This window comes from Ceratina calcarata, unplaced genomic scaffold (assembly GCF_001652005.2).
Source record: "Ceratina calcarata isolate Rehan_Ccalc_2016 unplaced genomic scaffold, ASM165200v1 scaffold471.2, whole genome shotgun sequence".
NCBI lineage: Eukaryota > Metazoa > Arthropoda > Insecta > Hymenoptera > Apidae > Ceratina > Ceratina calcarata.
This window is the reverse complement of record NW_017171239.1, coordinates 655174-668376: the sequence shown is the minus strand read 5'-3', so window position 1 is coordinate 668376 and position 13203 is coordinate 655174. Positions and strand designations below refer to the sequence as shown.

Below are 13203 nucleotides of genomic sequence, written 5' to 3'. Positions count from 1 at the left end.
AATTTTTCAAAAAACCCATGAATTGATTTAAAATTTTGTAGGTAGCCTTTTAATAGTAATAGGAATCTATAATAACAAATTCAACATGCTAGCATTGTTTAAGTATGTAGCTTATACATCCTTAAATGCACTGACTTGCGACAAATACCGGTGGGACCGTAGATCATGGTCTAAGGGTAGGACGATAATCGTCTGTTCCGATGTTAATACTAAGCCAAGTGAACGCAGAATGAACGCCGAGCCTCGGCCGCTTGTCTTGTCTCCAAGGAAAATATAATCCGCCGCGAAGCGGCGTAGAAATCAAATATATTCGAACTCTTTGTAATTCATGCGATTCCGGGAAACCGGCGTATATTTTCGAGAATTCGTATTCGAAATTCTCATTACATGAATTACCAACGAAAAGCAATGCTCTCATACGTTCGCATAAAAAAAACTAAATGTTTAAACATCTTTTATACCCGACATGATTTCGACTCGATTTGGTGATCCCGACATCGGTTACAATGTTATTAAAAATTTGTATGCTCGTGCGTCAACCGTCGCGTTTCACCAACAGTTTTTTCAATAACAATGGGAACGCTTGTAAATCGTAAATCGAGTGTCAGACGCGAGGGACTGCGGTTGACGCGGACAATTTCGCGATATCACGAAGATGAGGCAAAAATTAATCAAGCGAGAACCATAAATAACGCATTCGCAGCGCGCGCGTTCGGACAATGGATGACAAATCGTGCGCGAAAGCAAAACAAACCGAGGACTAGATTGAGCTCGCCGCTACTTATTCGCTATTGTCATCGATACAGCCGAGCCGAGCCAAGACCAGTCGGAACATAATCTCTACGGTCAAGAAAAATGAACTTTTCCTTTGAACGAGTACGACCCTCTGCGTAGCGATGGTTTCACCCTCCTGGCTCTCTGTTTCGTCGACAATAATCTCGAGCGTTGGTCGCATGGTTGCACCGTTCGTGGGTGTACCTATGTCTTAAAGCGAAAACCGGCTTGATCTCCGCGTAAGGTTATCAGAAGGTACGCGTAAACATAAACAAGAGGTGGATAGGTGGTCGCAGGGATGGGCCGTCTTTGTGCGGAAGGGAAGATCGGATCGGGGTAGCGTTAAAAAAGAAGAAGAAAAGAATGGTCGTCTTAAGAGCAGGACGCCGTGGCAATCGTAAATGTTTAATATCGTGATTAAAGGCGCTGGCGCCTCTCATTATTATTTCAGTCTGGAGGACATTTCGCCCACAGTTCCTCTTCTTGCTTCGCGTCACCGCGTTTCTTTTCAATTCTCACTTTCCTTCGTCGGCTTAAAAATCCTCCGTGCAAATTAGCCGCCTAAATATTTAAAGCTTACCCTACCCCGAGACCGTTCACCGCCGCTGCACGGCTCGAACACACAACGACCCGGGGATGGCAGACTCCTCCGCGTAGAAGAAAAAAATCAAAACGAGAAAAAAAGAGGAAGAACAAAATAGAGGAAAAAAGGGAAAGAACGAGGACGGAGAGAAAAGCGGGAATACAAAAACAAGCGTCTGCGGGCCGAGTCATTGTCCCGGGCATGGAGGCAGGCGTGATCTCTTCCATCTGATGGATTTCTGCTGCAGTCACCTCTAACCACTTCGCTCGTCACTTCCCGTTGCGCTCCGTTCCATTGGACACCCGACTGACTTTTTGTTTTAAATCCTTTTCCTCTCTACGGTGCGTCCTCCTCCATTCAGCCGAGGCTTGAACAGCTCGCACCCTCCCTTTCGTCGACGCGAACACAGGAAAACACCGGGGCGAGAGCATCGAATTAACGCGTAATTTCTTCGAGGAGACTTATCACGCGAAGTGGAGACACCTACGTGACGCGAATTCCCTCCACGAGTAGAGAGAGAGACGCGAATTCGCGCGAGATCTCGAAATCGAGGGACGAGGCCCGGGATCCTTGTCTCGTTCAATTGGAATTTAAATTCAGCCGGAAGTTTGGAGCTCCGGAAAGAAGCGTCCCAAATCGAAGGACGCTTTTATGCGGATCCATGCGCCTCGGACACCGGCGCGGCGGCGGATATTCGTAAATAAAATTTTCGCGAGGGTGACAAAATGGTCACACGCTCCAGTGCTGACCCCATCGGGGTCAAAACTCGATATCTATGCGACGTGATTTTCTTCCTTTTTTTATGTCGTTTTCACGTAGTTACGCCGCGACTCGGGGACAGAATAAAATAGATACAGGATTGTCGGACGGAATATTATAACGGTCCACTGACAGGGGATCCGCTTTCCTTTCCCTCTTCGAGGAATAATGCGCGCGGAATGCCGACTGATTTAGGCGACTCTATTAGATTTGTTCTGGAATCTCCGTCCGAGATCCGATATCTCGAGATCCAAGCGGACCGTCGATCGTCCGCTGGTGTAAAACAGATTTACGTAACTGTGGAGAGACGGTGCGGCTTCGATTAATTTGCATCGGGATAATGGTTCGTTGGAACAATGGAAAAAAGAAACTCGGCAGGACAGCCGGCGGTATCTTTTTTCGCGATCGACCGTGTCTTTTCCCTCTTGCCTAGGCGACTGCCGCGGCAACATTTAAACGGTCACGTTTACCTCCGATCAATCAAGGCCTTTATCCCCGCATCGTGTGTTTCTTGCATCGTACAACTCATCGGCGGCTCTATTACGTTAGACCCGAGCTATGTTTCTGCCTTACTGCGTCGTTTCTCCGCGATGATTAATTCTCTACGGTTCGCGACGCGTACCCCGCGGGAGAAAGAAAGAGAGCGGGGAGAAAAAAACGACGAGGAGAGACGGAAAAAATAGCCTGTCACAGTGTATCTCACGCGATTATTCTCATCGCGTTTTTCGTCGCGGACAGATATCTACCGATGAACACGGCAATTCAAATTGATACCATCTTCCACCGCGCTTTTCACTCGGTATATACAAAACTTTGCATATGACGAATCGAAGACTATTACCATTCAATCTCCTTCGCTCGGTTTCGTTTACATCCTATCATCTCCTTGACGCCTCTCGCGTTATATATTTGCATACACCCGTACCGTCGTTTTCTTTCACATCTTTTTTTCATCGATTCTTTTCGCTTATCGCGTCAGTCCGTGCTGGACTATGTTGTTAATCGTTCTACACGTGTGTGCAATCGCGAAGTCGTGCACGTGGCTAAGTGCGCAGTTATTGCACATTTCGAGGCACACTTCCATACAGGCGAATGTAGTTGTTATCCACGCGTAAGCTAACAAAGGAACAATATTCGCAAGGAGTTATCGAGTAACAGGATTGATCGCGTAAAAGTAATTCATGTTTTCAGATTGAAATTATGTATCGTTTATGGGTCTTGTTACGACATTTAACGGCAAAAGATTGGAGATGCCGGGGATCGAACCCGGGGCCTTTCACATGCAAAGCGAACGCTCTACCACTGAGCTACATCCCCGTTTTTTGATGCACTCGAACAGGCCCAAGAAAAATTGGGGGAAATTGTTATCGATTTTTTAATAGTTTATATTTAATTTCATATAATATAAAATAAGTATCAACTTGAAATCGCATATTAAGATATTCTCCATTGCGTTCATACTGAAATAATCTAATACTTTATACGTGATTCGACGTTGGTGATCATAGATTCTGAATCGATTATCCTTAGATCCTCGATAGATCAACGTCCTTTGCCCAATTTTAATTTCCTCTGACCGACTGTGCTACAAGAAATGCGATAAGTGTCGGTATTCTCGCTCAATCTGTTTGATCGATACAGCTAGTGATCTTATCCGGAATAACGTTCCATTATTTACATTCGTAAGTTAATTTCAAATTTCTATTTCACCTGTGTTTTTACTAAATATTCTAAAGGTCCCATGGTGTAATGGTCAGCACTCTGGACTCTGAATCCAGCGATCCGAGTTCAAATCTCGGTGGGACCTTGCTTTTTAAACATTTAACTAAATTTTTGCACAAACCATAGGCATACGTAAGACCCTTGGTTTTACGTTTGCTCGCAGATTCTATAGATTTTCTTATACCTTACACGATGGGACCTTACACATTACAATCTTGTTATTTAGGGAACAGTATTTGGCAAGGTATAACGTACGAATGTATATTTAGTTCGAAATTGCACAAACCCTACATGTCATGATCTAAATGATTCGACATCGAATATCGATCGTCGATATCATGATCCAAAGTGTGAAACAGATGATTCTGAGCATTCGCATTTTTGCTCCAGTGATCGAAAACGAGTTGGCATTCATTTATGCATTTAATGGTTTATTTGATGAAAAAGTGCAAAAATAAAAAATTGACAGCGGTGGGATTCGAACCCACGCCCTTACGGACTGGTGCCTAAAACCAGCGCCTTAGACCGCTCGGCCACGCTGCCTTCGGAAAGCCTCTCAGACTAGCTCCGCAGATAAACAGATTAGTGGAATACGTATTGCATAATCGATTTTACCAAACGATTAGACAAAAATTTATCATTACAACTTGTCCACGCAACTTATGCTAGGATTAGCGTTGCAATGATTCAATCAGTTTCCATTTTTTCTCCCAAGTAAGAATTCTCCTTACGTATCGTTCAAGTGAAAGTGAGAATTATTTTTATAGACAAACAATGGATCATTTATATGTTAAGCAACAATCTGGTGTAAGAACTGAAAAATTAGGAACGCTTGTCGCTAATGTTAACTACTTCCCGCATTCGGAATTGATAATTAATTAAGCAAATGGACAATTATGGGTGGGAGTCATGTAGCAATGATTTACAACGGATGATCATGATACAGAGTCGATTTCACTTTAGGCCACTAACGCGAACATGTGTCATGCTACATCTACGCGCAGGCACGTGTATACGCATGCTTACACTTACAAACGAGTTACGTAATTGAGAATCGTGTGTCGTTTGTTTATCGCGACGAAACCACCGACGCGGTTCAAACGGCAGAAGTAGAATTCACGGGGGACTTAATTCCGAAAAAAGAAAACATTTTTACGATCAATTTCGACGAGCGTTACGCTCTCTTTTTTAAAAGCACGTTTGCACGTTAGGGCTGTCGGGGAGAGAGAAAGGGAGAAAAAGGAGAACGAAATGAACGATGGTACGCGCGAACGTACGTCATTACGGCCGCGAATCTCTTCGTTTTTATTTTCCCTTCCCGGTAGTCGGTTGATAACATCTCAATATAAAAATTCATGCTCATAACGCGACTCAGAGAGGAGCGTCTTCTCTTTTTTTTCTTATCGGTTCCTCGGGGACGACGTAAAACCGGCGGTTTAGACAGAGACAGGAAACGTTCGCCGTGGCGAAACGGCCGCGGACAGATCGATAAATTCGCGTGAATATTCGTGTAGACGATAAGCCCGCGAGATAAGCCGAAATCGTTCCTTGCAAGTGAGGATCCCCTCGTTACGGATCGGAGATACGGCCGCGGTGGAAAATGGAAGATAAATCTGACGCTTTCGTATTCTTTATGTTCGTGTTTTATAACTTCGCTCTCGCCTTCGACGTTTTCGTTTTTTTTCGTCGGTAGATTCATCGAACAGCTGGATACCGTTCGGTTTGCGTGGTTCGTGTACATATCGGTAGTCGACGATAGAAACCTCCTACGCGAGGTTCGCGACAGGAGTGTACCTGTTTAGCATCGCGTTTAGCAGAATCACGCCACCACTTTAGCCTAATACTCGTGGCTGTCGCGGTAAATGATGGATCGTGAACGGCACGGTCGCTTTAGATGATCCCGATGACTTGCACCGACTGAATTACGTCCCGCATGTTGCATATCATAGAGAAAATCCTCGCGCGTATATCAACGCGCGTACCGTGGGGCGGGCAGGGGGGCGTCCGTCTATGGATTCTCATGAAATAAACTGGTAGAAGCCAATTGGGGATGATAAATCTATTATTTTCGGCGAATCATCGAGGGTACGCGGCCGGATGATACACTCGACGAAGGTACAGGTGCCCGTTTCGTGACTTCCTGTTCGTTTCGGTAATGCAAAATCATTCTCGTCCGAGCAACGATTAACCGGATGATACGATATTATTTGCCGCGTTAAACGGTCGTTCCCAGGACAATTGAAATCGTTAGCCACGCAACGATCACCGTGGAAAAATTGAAATAATCGGTAGTCCGCGAAACAATCCGATATGCATTGGCGAATTATCGATGACCGGATCGAGGCCTGATCCGGTAGAAAACGCGGGCCAAAGGGACTCGGATATGTAAAACGCGCTCTCCTCGAAATGGCTCGTTAACGGTCAATGGAAGGGCTCTCGGTATTTTCGCGAGGCCGGCCGGACACAATGTGCCGACCATTAACGAAATACTCGATGAATACGTATCGAGCATCGATCATTATGAGCCAGGTTTCGCCGAGCATTCGGGCAACGGCCTATCGGTGCAATAATCGTCGACATGCACGATAATCGTGTCGTTTAATGACAATTGATGAGAATCGAGAAACGCTCGTCTACGCTTAGCCACCGGAGTACGTCCGCGATTCGTGCGCGATAACGTTACCACGGTGTGCTGCACACGTGGTTCGCATCCGTGAGTAGATAGAGGTATCCTCCTATTGTTGCCACGGCTATTACTCGCGATCAGTCAATATTTTCTCGTAACTGACCTCCGTTTCGATTCGGGCCGTGTTGTAAACCTCGGAACATATACGCGGAACAACCGGGTTAGCCGGGGTCCGAGCGTTTCCGCCGCGAAGGCGAGCTCTGCTCTTCCCGAAACACGATGTTACTGCGGAAATATTTTCGCGTAACTGACCTCCGGCGATTCCGGATGCGCGGTGATGAAGTGTCTATATGCACTTGATTGCACTGGTTCCGGTAGAACCCACCACGCCTCGGGTAACCTCTGGAAACACAACGTTACAACCTGCTCAAATATTTGCACCTTCCGAATCGAATTACCGTGTTTCTGTTTATCTCCCGAGTCGAGATATCTGCCGCGCGCTAATTAAAATGTGCATATCGAAACGAGGCCTCCAGTTCGATCAGTCGATGCACGTGATCGAGTAGTACCGTCGTTCTAAGATGTATCGATCGTTCAGATCCATAATAGGGGCGTCTATACATCGGTAGGTCTACTCATGTACTTGTAGTGTCTGCCATCGGTCATTGATGGATTTTCGGGAACGGTTTCCACCCTGACTAGATGTGTATAAAACGAATTTTGTCTACCGGATGAGTTTTAATTAAGACAAATTGCCTTATAAGTGATCATCGAACCCTCACCTCGTCCGCCGCGGATATTTCGAGCCTGATTCCACCGTGGAATAATATTTCCGGGTGCACGGGCCATCGACTGGAAAACTCCTCGATTATCAGATTATCGATCGATTTGCGTCGGCCAATTTATACGCCGTGTATGTAGGCGATCTCTATGAAAAGCCGTACGTTCGCTGGAGATAGGATATTTTTCGGTCGAGTTGCACGGCCCGCGGGCCGGGCGGCATGAAACCCATGCGTGGATACGCGCGTCGAGTGAGGTAGCTCGGTAATTGAGAGTAATTTTGCAAGGCCAATTTGCGCGTAAATTTAAAACCAAAAAATTTGTCCCGACAAACTGTTCCCCGATCGAGATCGACCGGTTACCCCTCGTTTCTGCGTTGGTTGATCCATCCCTCGCGAGACAGCCATTCACCTGCATCATCGAACAAACTTCGTTCCCCCGCTGTAATTCCATTTTCGCGCAGCCCCGGTATGACTCGATTTTGCCACAATTTCTACGGGACCGCCGTTGCCGCGCCGGTAGATGCGACCGGGAAATTTCAATTAAATTACTCGTCCGCCTCTATTTCTCCTTCTGTCGCGCGGCGACGGCGGAGGGAGAAAAATAACGCGTCCACCGCCGGACCCGTGTTCATCGGACTTCGACCGGTGACGAAGTTTCCGTCGTTTACCTTTAATGGCAACGTCCTTTCGACGCGTTCTCGCGAGATTGCCGATGATTAATCATTCCCGGCAGCCCCATTTTTAGGCGGAGAGCGCGATTACCCCTAAAACGAGACACCGCTTCCCATTATTTCTTCCCTTTTTCCTTTTGTTTTATTTAAACCTGCCCACCCACGGTAGGAACGCGGGGCCACGATTACCGGACGCTGGGTTTCGTTGGTCGAACGCGTGATCGAATGGAATTCGTTTGATTAAAACTTTACCCGTACTGCTGTTTTTAATTCCCTTTAATACACGCGTTCTCGTGAGGTATCAGATGCTACGAACTTCTGTTCATCCCCGAGAACGCAAAAATCTCCCCTTGGCTCGTCTCCGTGAATGAAACACGAAACGGCACCACCATCTGAACAGCGCGGCTAATAACGGTGATGGGAGGAAAATAGCGAGTATTACCTGCTGCAAGCGGTCGACGAAGTTTCTCGTCGCGGGTTGACGCCGTGGGAATCCCCGGAGAATCGACGTATGACGTAATACCGAAGGAACCCGGCGCGCAACCCTCTTCTCCACTCCGAACACTCCGACTGCGCAACCCCATGCTCGCCACCTCGCCGCGGCGTCCTCCGACGCAACGGCGAGGACAATGCCGGGTGCGAGGGCGAGGGAGGGCTCTGATTTTCTCCCTCGGTGCATCAGCGATAAATGCGTTTAAACCTCGAGAACCGGCGCGGTGGTTGCGGCGCGAGTTTCGTCAGAAACGCAGTAGACAGAGCACTGCGATCGAATGCAGTTTTTGCGCTAATCAGATTAGGGTACGTTGAACGCGAGCCGGGGAACCGTGTTATTCCGCTGCAGTCAACACGATTCTGCAGTTACGTGCAATTTTTTCCCTCCTGTCTTCTTTTATCGCGTCTCTTCTTCCTTCTTTCCTGCACATTTTTTTTTGCGCGCTTTCGATTTCGATCTCGCCTGACGAGTTCCGTAGAACGGGTGAACGAGGAGAGAGACGATGCGAGCAACCCCTTCAGGCCGTGTTACACACGCTCGATCGGGTTCCATTCTCCCTCGACCCCCGTTTGGCTACCGATATATGTATTTCCGCCACCGGTTTTCGCTCTTTCTTGTTTAATGCTAAGATGAAAGGACAACTGGCCGTCCGTATATGCGATCCACAATAGAAAAGAATCATATATATCGTTTTCGTTCCCTGTGTTTGTACCTTAATTAGAATTTGACGCAGACCGTCGAGTTTTATAACTGAAATCGTAAAAATGCGTTTTCTATCAAGTTGCCAGCGGTTGTTGTTTCTTGAATGCTTGATGATTGAATAGAATCTATAGTACTTTATGAGAAAATGAAATGCGCGAAACCTTAATAAAATGTTGGAGAATTCAGCTATTTTCTGGCTTCGCGAAACGTAAAATATCCGTCCGGTCGATGGACGGCAGTTGCGAGGTTTCTAAAATAAAAAAGGGAAACAAGGTCCTGATTGCTGGTACCGAACGACCGCGTTGCCTGAGGGAAATGGATATGCAATATCGTCTTTTACGTAGCTTCCTGTTATTTCAATTTATCTCCGCGATGTTTTAAACAAATATCAGATTTCGCCAATCTCTTTTCCTACGTTCATTTATTCTTAATCAGAATGAAACTGCACAAAAACTTTTGCCAGTTTTTAAAACGAACCAGTCTTCCTACGACTATCGATTCGCAACATTGAAACGGTCTCTCGCACGTTTCAATACATAGAACATAATCATGGCACGCGGTATGGTAGCTTCTATAGGTAAGATTGGGTGTCGTTCGGCAAAAGATTGGAGATGCCGGGGATCGAACCCGGGGCCTTTCACATGCAAAGCGAACGCTCTACCACTGAGCTACATCCCCGAGGTGAGTCAAAAAAAAGTTCGGCATCATGCGTGCCCTGGTTGCTGTACAATGATATATGAAGTCGACATTTGGAATTACCGGGACAGGTGTTCCGTGCGTAATTCTTCATAACTATATGCATGCCACGTGTCCACTGAAGTTCTATTAATTCAAGTATTAACATTATACATACCTGGACAGATGCGAATACGTAACGTGCAATTTGCGCGTCGTCGTGCGATCCACGTAAAAACCTGTTACGCGAATTACGTGCGGTCTCTTCGGCAGAATCAATAGTCACCTATTGCAATTGCGAGCTATTACGCTATCTGTCCGGGGTCGGAGTACGTGCCGAAGAACCACGAGGGTGGCTAAAAGTCACCCCCCGTCGCGTGACTTATATGCACGTTCGTCGGCCTCTAACGAAGATCTACGTACCGTCACTTTTATCATTCGCCCGCATTTCTCCACCTTTCAAAAATCGCGATTCCAAATCGTTCTTTTATAAAAGTAAGGAAACACAACGAACTTGCAACAACGCGACTGTCCCAAAACACGCTCGAACAGCGAATGCCGTGAGCCCTGACCTCAGATCACTAAAAATTGTTTAGCGCACCCTCGAAGCCCGAGAGAGGCTTAAGAGTTTAATTTATGACCATCGGTTCCTTTTCCTGGTTCTCGTCTCCCTGTTCCCAAGTTTTGAACATTCTGATGTTCCGTGTGCCTGCCAAGGCTACGGACTCGTTTACATACATTTAAAAAACTGCTAAAGTTTAGTAGAAGTAAAACGATCCATTTACAATAGAGAGGATCCCGACAGGATTTCCTATATGCATTTCAATAGTGAGTAGAGACGAGGTATGAGAACTGAGTGACCATGAAAAATATCGCAAGATGGCCCGACAGCTTCTGAATAGATCCATGCATTACCCAGTGGCGATACGGTACAGCTCGGATACGGGGAATAGGTAAAAGTGAAAGTAACCGTTCCCGGTGCTTTCTAAAGGCCAAGATGTTTATACGCGCGGCGTAGAATGGTGGTATTATAATAAATGACGCTGGTTTTGCCGCGAATAAAGAAGAAGGAAGTGACGGCCGGGTCGCTTTGCCGACCGAAAGAACTGTCTACCGTTCGCTACGCGCTGATACATTCCTAATTGCGCGCGTACTGTATCCGTTGAACCAGTAACGCTCGACTCGCTCCGACCAAGATACGTCGTCTTAATGACGGTGTTATATTATTTTTGCCAAATGTGTTTCAGGCAGTTTCAGTTCAGTGGGTCGGCAGAAAATTGCTCGATAACATGCGTAGTGTAAGATTAACGTAAATCTAAGTTTAAATAAACAGAATGACGTGAAGATTAAATAAATACGTGGGCGTGGTTGAAATACTCGGAACTCTGGCATTTATTCTACAAGTTGGCATTAATACGTCTACACCAAGAGTTACTCTCAGATCAAACGTTTTAACTGTCCTAGGACCTCCCCCATTGCCAGTATGACCTTCGCACGGTGTTTTTTATGGCGCCTTGTTCTCAAGCTGCGTACCCTTAAGAGGCCTCCGTCGATGGACGCCCTCTCTACTGCGTACTTTCCAATTTTCGTACAGTAAAAGTAACGCAATGTAATGATTGATAGTCCGATGTTCCCTTTAAAAAGTCAATACGCGTTCGTTTGACAACGCAGTAACACGGAATCTGATATCCCCTTTTAAGTTTTCTGTGTGTCTAAAAACTTGATAAATCGTAACCCAATACTTGTAACGTGATATTTTGTAGGCGAACGAATAAGAACGCGTATTCTTATCGTATAAATCCGAGAATCCTCCCTCGAGTCCAAAGGCAAAGCAAACAGTAATGTGAGAATGATATGCGCCGTGTTTCAAAACAATGCATAAGAGCGTGTCTTGAAAACATAGTATCTCGTCCTTGCCTCGTTACGATAAGATTTCACATTTTATCTTCGAAAGAGGGCAGAATAAACACGCTCTCTCTAGGTAATGTTTTCTAAACCAAGGAGTCTGGGAATATTGTATCAACCTGTTAGAACCGAACGCAAATCCTCCGTTCGCGAGAAGTTGCTAAGCCTGACAAGAACCCCCTTTGTTCCACGAATTACCATCTTCGAGCTCGTCCGTCTTTGTAACACAGACTGTATTAGAGAGAGACAGAAAGATCTCTGAAGTCTTAATCCTTAATTTTCCAAGTCATTGCCCTGCCGCCTGCAGACTTTCGTCCCGACATACTTCGCATCCTTTGAGACTAACAATTAGCGATATTAATCCCTAACAGGAGAGAGACGCCCGTAGGCATACGTCTTATTACGCTTTAACACCCGAGCCGGCCTCCCGTAAACATTCTTTTAATACCATCTCTCCCTATTCGAGATCAAAATATACGAGAGCCGGTGTATCGCAATTAACGAGCCTAATTACTGTAGAGAAGGAACAGGCCCTACCCAGAAAGCGAGAGGCTTGCATATTTTATTCTTAGCATCCTTAAGTCGAGGACGAATGAAAGAAATAATCCTGCGATAACTGATGTTTGCACGAAAGTAACCTGCAGTAGCCGGGCCACCCGCGGTGAGAGCCTCTTTTGTACCGTCGTTCGAGAAAAGTTCTCTGCAAACACGGACGGTCCGTCTTCGAGTTTCCCATTCGGTATCAGCGCGGGCTCCTGCCGTTTCTTTGCACACGGGAAGATAAAGCCGGGAATCGGAGGGAGATAACGTATATGCGCCGTGAACATCGCGTACACGCGTTTCCATTCGACGTGACCAGATTTACTTAAGCCTCGATAGGAGACGCATTCGCCGTTCGGTGAGAATGAAATACACTCGTGAACGAGCCTGCGTAGCTAACGAGCGGAACACGATAAGGAACACAGATGCGATGCATCCGATTTTGCGATTGGACGTGCCGTATGCAAAGCGCGGGTGAGACTTTTTAAGATTCGACGGCGATAGGGAACCGCGAGAAAGACCTCCCGCTGTGGCAAGTGTCGACGGCCGGGCAGCCGTTTGCCCGTAATCACGTATCTCTTATCCACTTATCGGTAGCGCTATAAGTCGCTCCCGACATTAATTCATTCGTCAATCCGTCGATGAACGAATGGCTGAACCGTGGACAATCGTTGAGCCTGGTTCATGTATAAAACCGTCGTTTGGTTTAATGCCCATGTTTTATCGTCCAAGTATTCTTATTGCGTAAACCATATCGCTTCTATTTACATAGCGGTCGATGCGTCTTATCGTCGTTAGTGTTTCAATTCCCGCTGCGCGTTGCTGGTACAGAGGAGACTTGGACACGGTCCAAAAAAAAAACGAACAAGCTAGGAAATGGGAATGGTCGAAATTATTGCCGCATCGATCGGCGGAATGGGTAGTTCCGTTCGTCGAATTGCGCAATGAATCCGACGCATATCGATGTGCTT

General features: G+C 46.3%; 4 non-coding genes across 4 annotated transcripts; 1 reads left to right on the top strand and 3 right to left on the bottom strand.

Moving 5' to 3' along the window:
• Positions 1–3361: 3361 nt before the first annotated feature.
• TRNAA-UGC (transfer RNA alanine (anticodon UGC)) lies at positions 3362–3433 on the bottom strand. The gene has a single exon. It is a non-coding gene; the product is annotated as a tRNA-Ala (tRNA).
• Positions 3434–3851: 418 nt separating this feature from the next.
• TRNAQ-CUG (transfer RNA glutamine (anticodon CUG)) lies at positions 3852–3923 on the top strand. The gene has a single exon. It is a non-coding gene; the product is annotated as a tRNA-Gln (tRNA).
• A 378-nt stretch (positions 3924–4301) lies between these two features.
• TRNAL-UAG (transfer RNA leucine (anticodon UAG)) lies at positions 4302–4381 on the bottom strand. The gene has a single exon. It is a non-coding gene; the product is annotated as a tRNA-Leu (tRNA).
• Positions 4382–9718: 5337 nt separating this feature from the next.
• On the bottom strand, positions 9719–9790 carry TRNAA-UGC (transfer RNA alanine (anticodon UGC)). Its single transcript has one exon. It is a non-coding gene; the product is annotated as a tRNA-Ala (tRNA).
• Between the last annotated feature and the right edge of the window lie 3413 nt (positions 9791–13203).